Genomic DNA, 16,437 nt, shown 5'->3' with positions numbered 1-16,437 from the left:
TCCCTATTAAAAAAAAATTAGTACGTTTCTTATTTTAGTTTTTCAGGTTCAAGAAAAAATTGAAGCATAAACAGCAATAAAAATCAAATTTTAACACTCTTTTTATCAAATTTTGATGACATATTTTTCCACTAAACATTAAAACCTATCAAATACAGAAATTTCGCTGAGTTATCGTGTCCACGTGTCGGACACATTTTGGACATGACACCCACCGATATTCATCCGACACGCGTATCTGCTGTGTCCAAACCGTGTCTTAATAAAAAATAAAAAATTCTTTATCGGACATATTTGGACACACCTAAATACCATCACGTATCAGTATGTCCAATCTTATTCTTAACATATATTTTTAAAATAAATTTAGATATAGTATATATTATTATTTATTAAAACAAAAATATTTTAAATACTTGATATAATTAAAATAAGATATTAAAAATAATTAAAAAATTAATTTATATTTTAGTATCAATAAAATATCAAAATATCATTATGATTTATCTAAAAAATACTTTATATTTTATATGTATGTGTGTCCCCGTGTCTTATAAGATTTTAAAATTTGCGTGTCGACGTATCTCGTGTCGTGTCGTGTCCTGTATCAATGTCAGTATTTGTGCATCATAGATTAAAAGTTTAAAACAGTTAAAAAAGACACGTGATCATTTTCCGTATAGCCTTTGTTTGGTTCAAGAAAAAATAAAACGAGAAAATAGAAAAGAAAAAAAAAAGATAGGAGTATGGGGAGTTTATGCCATTTGAGCTATTACTCATTGGCAAAAAATTTGGAAAGATAGGAAACTCGAACCCGCAACCTCTTAATTGAGTATGTGGAGTCTATGCCATTTGAGCTATTACTCATTGGCTTAAAATTTGGAAAGATAGAATACTTAAACCCGCAACCTCTTAATTGAGTATGGGGAGTCTATGCCATTTGAGATATTACTCATTGGCTTATTTAAAAAGATAGGAGACTCGAACCCGCAACTATTTCTCTCTATCCTTTCTACTCTATTCTTTCTCTCCCCTTTTTCTTTTTCTCTATTTTTTCTACTTTTCTATTCTACAAAAAATAAAATTAATAAAATAATATAATTCAAATTAAAAATATTATTATTATATACATATTTTTTATTTAATTTTAAATATTTACTGCTTATCTTTTTTAATCTATATTTTTACTTTTCTTTCTTCAAATATTTATTACATATCATTTGAAAAGAATATTAATATTGTGATTAAAAGTTAGAATCAAGATTCAATTGTTTAAAAAAAATTAATGTTGAGTTAATTTTATAACTATCAGTACATTTTTTTATGCTAATATCTAATTATATTTTTATAGACATAAAGAGAAAAATATTAACACCTAATTATTTCTATTTGTGCAACAGACTTAACACTTAATTTAATATTAGGACAAAATTGATATAATTTTAAAATATTTATATTTTTATAATGTTATTATAATATTAGTTATTTAATAAATTTATGTCTATAATTTAGTACGTTTCCCTATTAAAAAAAAAATAGTACGTTACTTATTTTAGTTTTTCAGGTTCAAGAAAAAATTGAAGCATAAACAGTAAGGCAATAAAAATCAAATTTTAACACTCTTTTTATCAAATTTTGATGACATATTTTTTCACTCGACATTAAAACCTATCAAATACGGACACTCTGCTGAGTTATCGTGTCTGCGTGTCGGACACATTTTGGACACAACATTTACCGATATTCATCCGACACGCGTATCTGCTGTGTTCAAACCGTGTCTTAATAAAAAATAAAAAATTCTTTACCGGACACATTTGAACACACCTAAATACCATCACGTATCAGCGTATCCAATCTTATTCTTAACATATATTTTTAAAATAAATTTAGATATAGTATATATTATTATTTATTAAAATAAAAAATATTTTAAATACTTGATATAATTAAAATAAAATATTAAAAATAATTAAAAAATTAATTTATATTTTAATATCAATNCAATGACCAATCAACCAATTAAATTACTAATCCGGTAATCTCTTTCTTTTTTCCCTGTCTTCTCCTTCCTCCTATTTACTCTTCCCACATGCCACAGTTGACAGTTCCCATTCAAACAATACAATAATATTATTAATTATGAGAAAGTATAATTATAAAAGGGAAGGGATTGGGGTGTGGGACACGTACGATAGCTTTTGTTTGTGATAACATTAACATACATATATAGATACTGTTATAAAATAACTAAATAAATAAATAAGGAAGAGGTAATAAATATAAAATATAAAGAGAGGGAAAGAAGTATTGCAATATAAAAGAGAGAGAGAATTGTTTATTGTTTTTGTGTGTGTTTAAAGGTCTCAGCCTATGCTTCTATTTATACATGTGCAAGGCTTCCATTTTTCAAACTACATTAAATTCATTCATCCTTGGGAAACTCTATCTTATAGAAAATGGGCATCCACATAAGATGTGATAAGCCATTCTTATCACAACACTCCCCCTTGGATGACCATTTAGGATTATTGCCTCGTTAAAACCTTACTAAAGAAAACCCAATGGAAAAAAAACTTTAGTGAAGGAAAAAGAGTACAATATCCTTTGTGATGGGGACTGCCTCATTAAAAACCTTGTCAAGAAAAACCCAATGGGAAAAAACCTGACCAAGAAAAAAAGAGTACAGTCTCCCCCTCTTGCCGACATTATTTTATATCTCGAAATCGGCGCATCCCAATCTGATGTACCAATCTTTCAAAAGAAGATTTTGGGAGTGACTTTGTGAATAAATCTGCCAGATTATCACTTGAGTGGATCTGTTGGACATCAATTGTCCCTTGATTTTGAAGATCATGAGTGAAGAAGAATTTGGGAGAAATATGCTTTGTTCTATCACCTTTGATATATCCGCCTTTAAGTTGAGCAATACATGCTGTATTATCTTCAAACAGGACAGTTGGAGCTATCTTCTGATCAATCAGTCCACATGAAGACAGAATATATTGGATCACACTCCTCAGCCAAAAACACTCGCGACTAGCTTCATGTATCGCTAGTATTTCAGCATGATTAGAGGAGGTTGCTGCTATCGTCTGTTTCGTGGACCTCCATGATATAGCTGTTCCACCATATGTAAACAGGTATCCTATTTGAGATCTCCCTTTATGTGGATCAGACATGTATCCAGCATCTGCATAGCCAACTAGTTGTGACTTGGATCCATAAGGATAGAACAATCCCATATCAACCGTTCCATGAAGATATCGAAAGATCTGTTTGATTCCACTCCAATGTCTTCTGGTTGGAGAGAAACTATATCTTGCTAGTAAATTCACCGCGAATGATATGTCAGGTCGCGTATTATTGGCAAGATACATTAGCGCTCCAATGGCACTAAGATATGGTACTTCAGGATCAAGGATATCTTCATTCTCTTCTTTAGGACGGAATTGATCCTTTTCCATATCCAAAGATCTTACGATCATTGGGGTACTCAAAGGATGTGACTTATCCATATAAAATCTTTTCAAGATCTTCTCTGTGTATGTCGCTTGATGAATAAAGATCCCATTTTTGTATGCTCGATCTGCAGGTCGAGACAAAATTTAGTCCTTCCAAGATCTTTCATCTCAAACTCTTCTTTCAGAGTTTTTATAATTGTTGGAATCTCTTCAGGAGTCCCAATGATATTTAAATCATCAACATACACAACAATTATAATGAATCCAGATGCGGATTTCTTTATGAAAACACATGGACAAATATCATCATTTTTGAATCCATTTTTGGCCAGATACTCAGTAAGACAATTATACCACATTCGTCCAGATTGCTTTAGACCATATAAAGATCTTTGCAATTTAACTGAGTATAACCCTTGCGAATATTCATTGGATGGTTTAGATATCTTTAGTCCTTCATGGACTTTCATATAGATATCCCGATCTAATGAGCCGTATAAATAGGCTGTTACCACATCCATTAAATGCATATGCAGTTTATGATATGCACATAAACTGACCAAATAACGCAATGTTATCGCATCCACTACAGGGGAAATACGTTTCTTCATAATCTATACCGGACCTTTGTGAAAAACCTTGTGCCACAAGTCGGGCTTTATAGCGCACAACTTCATTTTTCTCATTTCGTTTTCTCACAAATACCCACCGGTATCCAACAGGTTTTACATCTTCTGGTGTACGGACTACAGGTCCAAAGACTTCACGTTTTGCAAGTGAGTCTAACTAAGCCTTCATGGCTTCTTTCCATTTTGGCCAATCATTCCTTTGTCGACATTCTTCGACTGATCTTGGCTCAAGATCCTTACTTTCATGCATGATATTCAATGCCATATTATATGCAAATATTTCATTGACAATTGTCTTATTTCGGTCCCATTTCTCTCCTGTAAAGACATAATTTATCGAGATCTCGTCATTTTCACAATTTTCAGGTACCTGAACGTCTTCTGGCGTTATATCAGAATTTTGGACAACTACAGGTGTCTTTACTATGTCTTTTTCAACAGGAATATTTACCTCTTTTCTCTTTCGAGGATTTTTATCTTTGGAACTGACAGGCCTGCCACGCTTCTGGCGTGTATTTGCTTCAGTGGCTATTTGTCCTACTGGGACATCAATTCGAATTGGGGCATTTTTCACCCTGCCACGCTTCTGGCGTGAATTTGCTTCAGTGGCTACTTGTCCTACTGAGACATCAATTCGAATTGGGGCATTTTCCGCTGGTATATAAGATTTGGTTATCCTCTTTGTATCGGAAAATGCATCAGGCAATTCATTTGCTATTCTTTGCAAATGTATAATCTTTTGAACTTCTAGTTCACATTGCCCTGATCGAGGATCTAAATGCATCAACGATGATGCATTCCAATTAAGTTCCTTTTTAGGAAGCTTATTCTCTCCCCCTAATGTTGGAAATTTTGATTCATCAAAATGACAATCCGTAAACCGGGCTTTAAATACATCTCCCGTTTGTATCTCAAGATACCTCACTATAGAGGGAGAATCATATCCAACATATATCCCCAATTTTCTTTGGAGTCCCATTTTGGTACGATTAGGTGGTGCAATGGGAACATATATCGCACACCCAAATATTCTTAAATGGAAGACATTTGGCTACTGGCCAAAAGCTAATTGCATAGGAGAGAACCGATGGTAACTCGTTGGCCTCAAATGAATAAGTGCTGCGGCATGTAAAATAGCATGCCCCCAAACCGAAGTTGGGAGATTTGTTCTCATAAGTAAGGGTCTAGCAATCAATTGGAGGCGTTTAATAAGTGATTCTGCTAACCCATTTTGTGTGTCAACATAAGCTACTGGATGTTCAACACTTATTCCATTAGCAAATGCTTGGGAAGTAAATTCACCAGCATTATCAAGACGAATTGCTTTGATTGGATTTTCTGGAAATTGTGCTTTTAATCGAATAATTTGGGCCAGTAATCTCGCAAACGGCAGGTTGCGAGAAGATAATAAGCACACATGTGACCATCTCGAAGATGCGTCTATTAGGACCATAAAATATCTAAAAGATCCACATGGTGGATGAATAGGTCCACATATATCACCTTGAATCTTTTCTAGGAATTCAGGGGACTCAAATCCAATCTTTACTGGTGATGGCCTTAAAATTAACTTCCCTTGAGAACATGTAGCACAACAAAATTCACTAGATTTAAGAATCTTCTGGTTCTTTAGTGAATGTCCATGAGAGTTTTCAATAATTCTCCTCATCATGGTTGTTCCCGGATGACCCAATCGGTCGTGTCAAGTTATGAATTCATTTGGGCTAGTAAACTTCTGGTTTACAATGGCATGTGATTCAATTGCACTAATTTTGGTATAATACAATCCAGATGAAAGTAAGGGTAACTTTTCTAATATAACTTTCTTATTTGAATCATGAGTTGTGATACATAAATACTCATGCTCATTCATTGTCTCAACATGATATCCATTTCGGCGAATATCTTTGAAACTCAACAAGTTCCTCAGAGACTTGGTAGATAATAGTGCATTATTGATTATAAATTTTGTTCCTCCAGGAAACAAAATTATAGCTCTTCCGGAGCCTTCAATCACATTGCCTGAGCCAATAATAGTATTAACATACTCTTCTTTTGGCACAAGATGGGTAAAATATATATCACTTTTAAGAATAGTGTGCGAACTTGCACTATCCGCAAGGCAAATATCTTCAGAATATGTCCTTGCCATTTTTCTTCAAAAACAAATAATAATAATAATAAAATGAGTAAAAGTACATGCACAGTAAAATTATTCACATGAATACTTAACAAACACATACATATACCAAATTATTCCATCATTGATCAAATAGCCAATATCTCTTTCAGAATCCTTAAAAAAATTAGATACATCATAATGAGTGGTGGAATTTTCATTATTTGAAATAAAATTTGTTTCTTTTTCTTTGTCATCCTTTTTCAAGGATGCTTAATAAAGATCAACAATGTGCCTTGGGGTACGACAGGTACGTGACCAATAACCCTTTCCACCACAACAGAAGCATTTATCCTTAATTGATTTACTTTGCCCATTGTTTCTTTCTTTATCCCACTTCTGGTGAGATCCGTTCTTATGAACATAATTTCTTTTCCTTCCATAATTTTTTCTTGTTATCAAAATCTTGTCATTTACCTCTTCTGGGATTATAATTTGCCGCATTTACTTCAGGAAATGGGGCGGCGCCAACTGGACGCGCTTCATGATTTCTCAAAAGTAACTCATTGTTGCATTCAGCAACAAGAAAGTAAAAAAATTAATTCAAAATACTTTTTAATTTCTTTTTCTCGATACTGCTGCTGCAGGAGCACATTCGAGACATGGAAGGTCGAGAAAATTTTCTCTAATATATCGGGCGTGAGGAAGTATCACCATTTTTTTTATGATTATACCTTTCTTCAAGGTCTTTCCACAGATCTACAGGATCTTTTAATGTGAGATATTCATTTTTCAATCATACTTCAAGATGATGACGAAGAAAAATCATAGCTTTGGCTTTATCCTTCTGGGATGTATTATTTTCAACCTTAATGGTATCTTCAAGATCCATTGAATCAAGATGGATTTTAACATCTAGTACCCATGATAAATAATTGTTTCCAGATATATCAAAAGCATTATATTCAAGATGAAAGAGATTCGACATAATAAAAATTTGTTACCTAGAGTCTTCCTAAAATTTCGTTAGAGCTTCGTGCTGATAACGTGTTATAAAATAACTAAATAAATAAATAAGGAAGAGGTAACAAATATAAAATATAAAGAAAGGGAAAGAAGTATTGCAACATAAAAGAGAGAGAGAATTATTTATTGCTTTTGTGTGTGTTCAAAGGCCTCAGCCTATATTCCTATTTATATATGTACAAGGCTTTCCTTTTTCAAACTACATTAAATTCATTCATCCTTAGAAAACTCTATCTTATGAAAAATGGGCATTCACATAAGATGTGATAAGCCATTCTTATCACAACAGATACTAGAATACTAGATAGACATAATACGCGGTATTTGAAGATTGTGGGGTCCACATCCCTCATCACCACGCCTTCCTTCTTCGTTCTCATTTTCTTTTCTTGTTTTTTGACCTTCAACGACCTCTATATAAATCAACAGATAAATACCAAAATTAAACCTAATTCTACAAAATTCTTACGCAAATAACAATAAAAGTCTCCAACACATATGGAAACTTTGTTTACTTTAAATGGTATAAATATAAAGAAACTATTATCATAAAATATTTTAGGTTTACCCAAATTTTAAACTATTTTGACAGATATTGAATACATTTTAAAGGCTTTTCTTTAAATCTTTTATCAACGTTTAAATTATTTGACGGCTTTTTCTTTTCTTTTCACAGCTATATATAGAAATGAAAATATCAAGTAAAATTCATTATCGCAGTTACAGCATGTAGAAATGCAACTAAATATCTAAATTTGTAAATTTTTGTAATTATTTGGGTAAATAAAAAATCTTTTTATTTAAATAAAAGAAAAAAAAATAATCATTTCTATTTATGGATATTTAAAACAATAATAAAATTATTCATAAAAGAACAAAACTAACATTATATGATTTTTATATGACAAAAATATTCAAAATTTAAACTTTTGTTGATTTTTAAAAAAATTAACTAAAATTCTAAAATTGTCTTTATCTTACATCTTTAATTTCGGACACTAACCTCCTATATATAATACAGAGAGATACGGGACACGATATAATACGAAACATAAATCGTAATAATATTTTATTATTTTATTGTTATTAAAATATATATTAATTTTTTAATTATTTTTAATATTTTATTTTAATTATATAAAATATTTAAAATATTTTTTATTTAAATAAATAATAATATATATTATTTTTAAATTTATTTCAAAAATATATATTAAGAATAAGACTGAATATATTGAAAAGTAATGATATTTAAGTGTATCTAAATATATTTAATATAAAATTATTTATTTTTTATTAAGACACAATTAGACACAACAAATACACGTATCGATAATTATTGTATTCAAAATATATTCAATACGCACGTACGACAATTCATCAAAATATTTATACTTCATAGCTATTTGTACTTCATAGCTATTATATATATTTTCAAATTCCAAACTTTTATCGTCTTCCATCACTATCATATTTTTTCTCATCCAGCCTTAGCTTTCACAATCACCCTTAAAAATAAAATAAAATCATCCAAAAATGAGTATACCCTTAGCCATTATTTGGCTGTCTGATGTAGAGTTGATCCTCCAAATATTCTAAATCTGTGATTAAAAAAAAAAATGATTTTGTTGCGAGGGAGCATATCCGTTACGTGTTTTGTGGTGCCAGTGGGAATGTGACGCGTGTTACAGTGGATTGGTATGCAGGTTGGTTAACGGATTGCCAGATTGCCACCTTCTTAAAAATTGTAGGTACGGAACAATGTCATCGCCACCTACGAATTCTATACCTCCCTTAGTTTCGGATCAACACATGGGATGGGATGAAGTAGAAGTCTCAAAATTTATATAAGATAATCATCATAATTCATAAAATTATTCCCTCTTTTCATTTGGAAGCACGCCACAATAATAAACAAGTGCACGTATTAATAGTTTTTTAATTAGTAAAATAGAAAGTAATCTTAAATTTGCAAAATAAATAACATAGCATTCACGTACAAAAAATTTTTATCAATAAATAATTTTTAATTTTTTTTAAAAACCGAGTTGCTAAATGAGTTAAATTATGCTTACGAAATCCACAAATTACGCAAGAATAGCAATAAATAGAATAAGATAAAATTTAGACACAATTTTAATTCTATTCGTCAGTTAATTTTTTTTTTCTAAAATTTAATTCTATCCTATTTATAGATATACAATGTTAACTCTCACTATAAAAAAATATTGAGTACCATTAAATTTAGTGTCGAATTATATCAATGAATTTATTGTCGGATTTTCTGACGGAAAGGAAGAAAAATTCGTCGCCATAAAAGATTACCGTCGGAATACATTTTCCGTCGCAAAAACCGATGGTAAGTGTTGGCGCAAAGATATTACTCAATGGCGTCAATGCTACCGTCGAATTTTTCATCGGTATAATCTGCTAGTACAACAGTTTAATGAAACGCATCATTTTGGTGATTTACCGTCGGAAAAATCTGAGGGTAAATGTGGCTTAAAATTCAAACGTAAAACCCCTCCCTCTCACTTGTCCGAACGCACTCTTTCTCTTCTTTCTCTCTCTTCTAGCGTGCTCACTTTCGTCAAGAAGTCACCATCGCCACCACCGGGAGCTCATCTCGTCGTCGTCGTCGTCGTCTTCGCCACCTGGAGTACCCATTGAAGTTGCCGCTCTATGTCGTCGTCGATTCTGCTGCTGTAGCTATCTCCGCCGCATCGTCGGCTGTGGTTGCTGTTCACATCGTCGTCATTGCCGCCTCTATCACCATCATGCTAAAGAGACCCTACAACCACTATCATTGGATTTATTGTTGGAATCGTTATTTTATTTCTACATATTAACACTACAAGAAAAATGCTGAGTACTGTCAGATTTACCGTCGGACGTCACTGTCAGATTTAGTGGCGGATTTTCCGACGAATATGAATGAAAATTCGTCCCTCGAATAAGTTACCATCGGATTTAAAGTCTCGCCGCTAAATCAGACGGTAAATAAAGGCGCGAAAATTAATTCTATTAGCGCCAAATTTATCATGGGATTTTCCATCGAAAAATTTCAACGGTAACAGATTTGAGTGAAACTCATTGTTTAGGCAATGACGAACACTTTACCGCCGGATTTTTCTGACAGTAAATACGACGGTGAATTTGGGATGAAATTCAAACGCAAAACTCTTCTCCCTTACTTCTGTAAACTCTCTTCTCTATCGTCTTTCTCATCTCTCTCCCTCTGGTCCAATGAAAATGGTGCGCCGCCACCACCTGGAGTTGCCATAGCCACTGGTAAGCAACATTGTCATTGCAGATCGTCGTCGTCACTGCTGCTAGAGTCTCCGTGAAAAGCCTCCGTCGTGCCGTCGCTGTTGGTGTCCCTTGACATTGATCGGAGGTCGTCACCATCACCGTGGCTAAGGTTCACTGCGCCAAGGTAAGGTTGTTCTCTATTTTTCTTTTTGGTTGTTTGTTATGTTACTAAACCATAACTCCACCTATCACCGTAAGTTTTACTGCTGTCTCCTGTCACTACCACGTTTTTACCATTCTGCAGCCGCTATTAGAGGTAATTTTCTTATAGTTTTTGTATTTTTTAGATTTATTTTTAGAATTTTGTTAGGTATTTTATTAAATTATTGATTAAAATTTTTTAATGAAGTGTGTGATTAGATTTTTTTATATTAATTTAGTGTAATTGTAAATTAAATAATATTAGGTTAGGTAGGGTGTAATTTAGGATTTGTTTTGAGTTGATGGTATTTTGGATAATTGTTAATTTTCTGAGTTTATTATTATCTGAGTTAATTATTTTTTGAGTCAATTAGTGTTGATTGTTGTTAATTCTGTGACTTAAGTTTAGTTTGTTAATTTTTTAAGTTAATTATTGACTTATTGTTGATTGTTGTTAATTTTCTGAATTTATTATTGTATGAGTTAATTATTTTTTGAGTTAATTAGTGTTGATTGTTGTTAATTCTCTGAATTAATTTTAGCTTATTAATTTTTTAAGTTAATTATTGACTTATTGTTAATTGTTGTTAGTTTTTTGAGTTTATTGTTGTCTGAGTTAATTATTTTTTGATTTAATTTTGCTAAGTTGATTGTTGTTAATTTACTAAGTTTGTTGCAATTTACTCATTTGAATATATAAACTTTGATTTGTTTGTTTAATTATAATTTGTGTGTTGATTATGTTTATAGTTTATAATTGAATGTGTACAGCCTACTATTTTAGAAAATACTCCTGTAGATATACAAGTTAATAGATATACCATTTGAGAGTCATACATATACAAGTTAGTGGATTACTGAGAATCTTAAATAGATATACCATTTGTGTAATTAATTTTTTTAATATTTTATTGTCTAAAGAGTTTCAACTATGCAACTTATTTAGCCACCATGAGATATCTTGTTTTTCATATAGAACTTTATGTAAGTTCATCTTTTCTGGATTTAGAGTATATGTTTATAGTACTACTTTTTTTCATATACGAGTAATTATTTTTTTTTTCTTTTATTCTTAAACTTTGATGTATAAACTTATTTGTAAACTTTTAACAAAAAATTATAGATAAATTATTATAGAAAATAATAAAATTTTAAATTTTATTAGTTTAAAAATTATTTAATTTAACCATTTAAAATTATATATTAAATTTTTAAACAAATTAAAACAATAAAATTTAAGATTACCATCGGATTTATCGAGGGATAAATCCGACGATAACAAACTCTAGAATTTTGTCAATTAAAAATTAATATTGTGTCGCTAAATTCGCCGGTAATTAGTGGTGGACGAAAAAATTCGCCGACTCAATGCTTTTTTGTAGTGTAATTTATGACTTTAGTATTTTATTAGGGTTTAGAATAATGAGTTTTACTTATTCTTTCAAATTAGTTTCTGATTTAGTTTCACCTTGTGAATTTAATACGTTATCCATTTTATTAGGACGATGCTATTCTCTCTAAGATCAGTTGGAGTTTGCTTTTTTTGTTATTGTGCAGTAATATTCCTGGTTAGTTTTCTATCTCTGAACATAGTGATTTGTTTAAATTTTTTAAGTCGGACTTACTTTTCCTAGGATAGAATTTTAGGACGAAAGTGGGAGAAGGTCGCGTAGTAGCGCCTTCTCGAAATCTTTATTTGCTGAAAAATTGTTGAGTTATAAGGGGTTGCGCACTACAACGGTTAGGAATTGATGTTATGTTGAATGTGTGTATATTATAATTTATACCTACAGTTATTTCCTATGTTAAAACTATTATATTTATTTGATGGATGTCTTTGAATTAAGGAGAAGTTCAGCCAAATTATCATTTAAAGTGTTTAAAACATGTTTAGTTTGTCAAAAAATGTTAATTTTATTTGGTGGGAGAGTCTAATTATAGGGTACACTCTGCCAAATTTTCTAAAAAATTGAATAATTTGAGTTATTCGTTGAATTCTAAGGTGTGTGTTTCAATATGATTCGAAGTCATCGTCTATGAATGTATGAGAGGGATAATGGTAGCTGGGGGTTTTAAAACCTAAATTCTTTAAGGGGGTTGACGCGTTTGTCTCGCATGTCTTCAACATGGAACCGTTTGGGTCTGAAGGACATCTAGGTGTCTATGTCAAAAGTGTCGACTGACTAAGTGGTTAGGACCTGCGAACATAGCAATTCACCTCTATCGTAAGGGGTTCAATGATGGGTATTGGATTTAATTTGAACGGAACATGGAGAAGTGGACGAGCATGGAATTAAGCGGTCTGTCTCTAATTTGAATAGGTCCGATTGTCAATCAATGAGGATTCAGATAGTGAGAGCTCTAAACATAGATGAAATGATATGGGAGGCTAAACAAGAGAGATATCACGAGATGGTGTGTGATGCAATAGGTGGATATCAATTCTGTAACACCCTACCATATAGAGTCTTATGCTTAAGTCATAATCCAGAGATGGCAAGGTATTACGACCTCTAAAACAAAAATCTAGTACGTATAGTAGTGTGAATAAGGATTATAACTAGGAGCCTTTGTAGAAAAAGGGGTAAACAAAAATCACAACTCGAAAGCGCAACACTCCGATCGGTAACGCAACGAGCAAAGGATAAGCTAACGTGAGATTATATATATACAAAAGAGTGTCAAAAACGGGAATATCAAAACTCAAATCCGGATGCGAAGATAACCGGTCCGAGCATAGCAATATATATATATATATATACATATACATATAATAAAATAAGGAAACCCCAAAGGAAACCCAAAGGGACACAAATACAGAAATCTATTCTCCGAAATCTCCTATAAGAGGAGTCATCACAGTTGTATTATTTAATGGAGATAAAAGCATCTAAGAGAAATCATAAAATCAAAACAGAGCACGCGCGGATGGCCACAAAATCTTATCGACGCGCAAGCGTCATACACACGGACGCGCGGGTTGAAAAATAGCCAAACGACGCGCGAGTGTCAACCACGCGTACGCGTGGGTGCTCTTGCGCCCCAGGCACAAAACTGGCACAACTCTGGCACAACTCTCGGAAAAATAGCTGGGCAATTGGTGCAGTGCATCGACGCGCCCGTGCACACCACGCGCACGCGTGGATGGTGCTTTCTTGAAGAACGGCGCGTACGCGCCAAGTGCGCCTACGCGCGGAGGGTCATTCTGCTAAAAATTTTTCTAAGTTAAAAGCTGCAGAATTTACAGATTCAACCCCCAATCTTCTGACGGACATAATTTTCTCATTTTAAATCGTTTTTCACCCGTTCTTCGAACGGCATGGACATCCCGGATCTAATTTCATTTTTAAATAAATTTGGCACAAAACAGAGATCCGTAGTCCAAGTTATGTCCCATCAAAGTATGCCCAAAAACCATGTTTTCATACAAAACCACAAAGTGCCATTTTCAAAACAAGCCACTTTCAACTCTTTTCAAAATCAATCAAAACATGCCAATTTCATCCCTTTTCTTTGAAATCAATCAAAATGTACCAAAATCGACATCAAGCCATCCTCAACTCACACATTGACACTTTACCAATATTCCCAAAACCACATCCAACCATTTTAACACTTCTCAATCAAATGGGTAAAGGACAAATACAATATCATATCATACATCTTTCCTCATCCCAATTCCCAATAATACCATTTCCAATCAACCATCATTATACATAATCATCATCATACTCACCATCAACATGGTACCACCCACCAATTCAACCTTAATCATTCATCAAGCATATATCACAACATGCATTTTCTCATACATCACACAACCAAGACATCAATATTCATAATCACATATATGATCACATCATATATCTCAACCAATCAACAACATCATCAATTCAATGCCTATCTTAGGGCCTCTAGCCTAAGTATTTCCTACCACATTACATATTAGATACGAGAAACCGAAACCATACCTTAGCCGATTTCCCAAGCTCAACCGGAGCACTTCCAAACCACTTGTCCACAAGCTCTCAAGGTCTCAACACCTCCAAGAACAGATTTTTATCACACAAAACCCTCTCCTAAGCTTTTCAAAATCACCAATCAAGCTCCAATATTCACATATACACAACCTAAGCCACAATCATCATACCCATACACAATATCTCAATACCCAAACATCATAGAACAACAAATTATACTAGGGTTGAGAGTCTTACCACACCCAAGGCCCAAGAAGACAAGATTAACCTTCTCCTTCAAGAGGGTTGGGTCCTATAACATCAAAGAGCCCAAAATCTCAACATTTCATCCATGAAACTCGAAAACAAGGGCTGAAATTTCGAAGGGCAAAACGTGGCTTACCTCAAGATTGATTGTATGGGTTTTGTAGGGCTCTCCGCGGTGAATGTATGGCCACAAACGGTGCGGTGATCGGAGCTTTAGATCAAAAGTTATGGTGGTTTGAAGATCAACCTAGGGAGAGAACTTGAGAGAGTGTTCTTCCCTTCCTCTCCACCATTTCAGCATGTGTTTGTGTGTTGTGAGGAGAGAGAGTGCTGAAAACTAGGGTTTTGGTTTAGTTTAGTTGGGCCAAGGGCCCACTTTGGGTCCGGTTGGCCCGGTTTGGTCCGTTCAGTCCAATCTTGGTCCGATTTCTATAAAATTGGTACCAAAATTCTCGTCTCACTCTCCTCTATCATATTTAGGCATAAAAATAACATTTTTAGCTTTCTAGAATAAATCTTCATTTATGGGTTAATTAGCCGTTAACTAACCGGGTCTTACATCCTACCCACCTAATTGGGAATTTTGCCCATAAAATTCGAATTCAATTACCTGAGAATAAGTGCGGATAATCCGTTCGCATCTCCGACTCAAGTTCCCAAGTGTGTTCCTCAACACTGCCTCGACTCCAAGCCATTTTGACTAATAAAACCTCTTTTCCACGCAACCGTTTGATACTAGTATCGTCAATTCTAATTGGAGCCGCTGGAAGCGTCAAATCTTCTCTTAACTGAACCAAATCAGGTTCTAATACATGGCTAGCATCAGGAGTGTACTTTCGAAGCTGTGACACGTGAAACACATCGTGCAGATTCAAAAGATGAGGTGGTAGAGCCATCCGATACGCTACCGGTCCAATCCTCTCCAGGATCTGAAATGGACCAATGTATCGAGGATTCAACTTCTTCGCTTTAATCGCCCTACCTACTCCTGTGGTTGGAGTAACCTTCAGGAAAACATGATCTCCTTCTTCAAATTCCAAGGGCTTCCGCCTCTAATCGGCGTAACTCTTCTGGTGACTCTGCGCCGTAAGCATCCTATCTCGAATTTTCTTGACTTGTTCAGTGGTCTCAGCTATCATCTCCGGCCTCAACAAGCCTTTCTCTCCAGCTTCATACCAACATAGTGAAGATTGACATTTCCTCCCATACAATGCCTCATACAGAGCCATTCCGATGCTCGCATGGTAACTATTATTGTATGCAAACTCCACTAACGGCATATACCGATCCCAACTCGCCGGTTGATCCAAAACACAAGCTCTCAACATATCCTCTAGTGTTTGGATCGTCCTCTCGGATTGATCATCTGTTTGAGGATGGTACGCTGTACTCAAGCTTAATCGGGTTCCAAAAGCTTTCTGAAATGCACCCCAGAACCTCGAAGTGAAACGAGGATCTATATCAGAGATTATAGTAGCAGGTACACCATGAAGTCTCACAATCTCCTTTATGTATAACCG

The sequence above is a fragment of the Arachis ipaensis genome, chromosome B04 (assembly GCF_000816755.2).
Source record: "Arachis ipaensis cultivar K30076 chromosome B04, Araip1.1, whole genome shotgun sequence".
NCBI lineage: Eukaryota > Viridiplantae > Streptophyta > Magnoliopsida > Fabales > Fabaceae > Arachis > Arachis ipaensis.
The sequence above is the reverse complement of the archived record's forward strand: the minus strand, read 5'-3'. Positions refer to the sequence as shown.